Genomic DNA, 3,305 nt, shown 5'->3' with positions numbered 1-3,305 from the left:
TCAAAGAGAAAAACAAAACAACTTCATTACTGACCCCCGCTTTACATTTCTTAACCATTGATATAGGCATACAATTAATGGTCTAGATTAGATTTGGATGTGGGCCCTTGATTTACTAACACCTTTCTCTTAGTCATTTCCTAATTATAATAGTACACTTTCTTCTCTTCATAATAGGTTCATATTTAATTATATTCTCGTTTGAAAATTTTGAAATTATATTACCATTTAAGATATCCGGTTCTAAATGTGTGGTTTATATTTACTAAACAAATTAAAGTTTGGGAAATAAAAAAGTTTCATGCTTCAACATATATATACACACACACACACACATAAAATAACCTAAAAATATTGATTAGTAGCCATGCTACCAATTTAATTGTATCCCTTTGGACTCTTATCCTAAACATATGTGATTAATTAAAATACTTGATAGAAGAAAGCAATAAAACCATGTTTGAAACTTTCTTTTCATAAAATACCCATCTACATTGATGGGGTTAGAGGTGTCAAACGGGCCTGCTAGCCCGTGCCTGGCCAAGCATGGTTCTATAAATAAGTGCCTGGGCCAAGCATGACACAAACTCCTGGGTCATACTGAGCAAGGGATCATCCTGAGGACCTTGCCTGCACGGGCCCGCCTCCAATCGGCAAGGTCTAACATACACATGCAGTTTTTTTAAAATTTTTTTGGTATATTTTCAGTTTTTAAGTAATAAGGCCTTCACTTTTATGTTTCTAGATTTGCCCTTTTTTTAATAACTTTTTGGTAATTTTGTGGGGTTTTTATACATTTTTTGGGGTTTAAAAAAAATATAAATATAACATAGTGGATCAGCCCACATGTTAGGGCTTACCTTAGTGGTAGGTGAGCCATGTCGGCCCAGCATGAAATCCAGGTGGGCCATGCTGGTCTGGCACGCACAATGCCCAGGTCATTATGGGCCCACACTGTGCAGGACCGGGCCAGCCCATTTAACACCACTAGATGGGTCATGAGGTAATTTAAATAAAGCCTAACATATGTTGGACTATATTATAATATCCATTTGTTACCCCTAGAGTAGCCGAGTTGTGGTCTGTTAACCAGGCAAAAAAACTTTTTACACTCTGAGCATGGTTTTGTATTTAGGGTATATGTTAAAAAAAATACAAGCCAAGCTACAAGATATTCAAATTACATTTTTTATCTTGCTCAAGCCAATGTGAAATAAAGTTCTCCTTTATTATTTTAATCCACTATTGCCCCTTAAAATATGAAAATGTGTTTTTGTGCTTTCCAAGTTTATTTCTTGTCTCATGTGAACTTCTACCTATTTTTAAGAAAGAAGGAAGAGAAAATATGAGGATTGAACAACCATTTATACCATACATTAAATGATATTAATATTTAAATGCATTTTAAATGAATGTTAATTTTTATGTAAATTTAGTCAAAAATTTAAATTAATTAACTTAGTACAAAATGTCATAAATAAAAAGCAAAAATGATGAGGGTTTTTCTTTGCCATTTTATGTAGAGTGAGCAAGAAATTCCAGATTTGAGGATCCGATTCGATATTCGAATTTTTTGGGTACCTGATCTGATCTTTAAGATAAAAATCAGATTCCAAGTGTATAATTGAACACAATTTTATATTATTTTATACACTTAATTGGCATGGTATTTTAGTGTTTAGTTTGGAAGATGATGCTTAACATAGTGTAAAATTTGATTTCAGGTCACAGGAAGTACATAATGAATAGGAGCCAAAAAGAAGCAATGTTGCACCTAAACAAAGAAGATAGAGCTCTCTCAACATTAAGAACATGGGAACAAGGTACAGATGTGAGACAAAGGGACTTCTATGCAGGACTTATACCAGTAAGCTGATCCGTAAGGCCCATCTAGAATAGTTTACTAGGAGCATATACGACAGTAAAGGAGGTCACAAGCATCATCCAGAGGAGTTTACAGTCCAGCAATTTCGACCATAAGTTTGACCGTAGCATTGACATAGAAAACCTTGTAGGTGGATCTTACGAATGTAAGATGCCTATGAGGTACGCGACCCATCATCTTCAGCTCCTTACAACCTTGTAAGGTGTTAGGTATAAAAGATTTTACAAAGGATTTTAGGAGAATCTTTGCCGACCAAGTGTAGGAAAAAGGGGAGGGAGTCATCCAAGCTATTCTCAAGCAATCCAACACTTGGGGCAGTCTTACCACGACCTAGGGCATCAAGGGAGCCATCGAGGCAAGGTATTTGATGGTATTTGTGGAGGTCTTCTAGAGGATTTATCAGCACCCCAGAGCAACGAGGCTTGAAGGGAGTTTTGATGTTTATATTTATCTTCTTTGCATTGATCGTATTGTATGATTGTTCTCCTCTAATGAAGAACTAATTTGCATAGTGTTTGGGCATGGATAGAACCTAAGGTTTATTTCTTGATGACATTGGTTATAGACTCTTAAGCTTGTATCGACTTATATCTTGCAATTCTTTAATTTTGGATTTAACTGTGTGCTCTTCATTGAAATGAACACTATTTTAGCAAAAGTAAGAAGTTCATGAATGATGTGCTTGAGGGATGAATCGAGAGATCCCACCTAGCATAGTCATACCTCAATTGAAAGGAACAACAAGTTTGCTTAGAAATAATGCACTCTGGGGTTGAGATTTCTTTCCCATATAGTTTTTCCGAGTGAGTTGACATTAGGGTTTCATGTTCAATGCAATTATAGGGAGATATTTTTAGGAAGAGATTCCAATCTTTCTCTATATGAGATTAAGGCTAATTAGCTTAAGAAAGGAGTTGGCTACTCATCATACCCTTGTCTTCTCTAGATAGAGTTCATGAGCATAATGCAATCATAGGGTAGTCTACATCAACACTGTATGGGACTAGTTATTATTCACCTTAAGAAAAGGGATAATAAGATTTAGGAATTCTCTCAGTTCAATTACATTGTCAGAGTTTAGTGCCGTCTTATCAGGAGCTTACAAAATCCTAGGGGAAGTCTCAAACACCCCTCTTCATGCTTGATTGCCACAATTTTAGTTCTTGTTTAGTTTATAGAATTCATTCTTGATTTGGTCCTAACATTTGAATTAGGCTAATTGATGAGTCTTAGATTAGTAATGGTGTTCCCTAGTCCCTCGTGGATCGATACCATGCCTAGAGCACACTGTACCACTTGATCGGCACGTGCACTTGTGTCTAGTAGGTAACATTAATCCCTATCACTTGACATAATCATATTTAATAGGAATTTAATATCATTTTCAAAATTCATAGGTGTAACAAATTCTTCCATTATA

The sequence above is a fragment of the Dioscorea cayenensis genome, chromosome 4 (genome assembly GCF_009730915.1).
Source record: "Dioscorea cayenensis subsp. rotundata cultivar TDr96_F1 chromosome 4, TDr96_F1_v2_PseudoChromosome.rev07_lg8_w22 25.fasta, whole genome shotgun sequence".
Taxonomy (NCBI): Eukaryota; Viridiplantae; Streptophyta; class Magnoliopsida; order Dioscoreales; family Dioscoreaceae; genus Dioscorea; species Dioscorea cayenensis.
Note: the sequence above shows the minus strand (reverse complement) of the source record.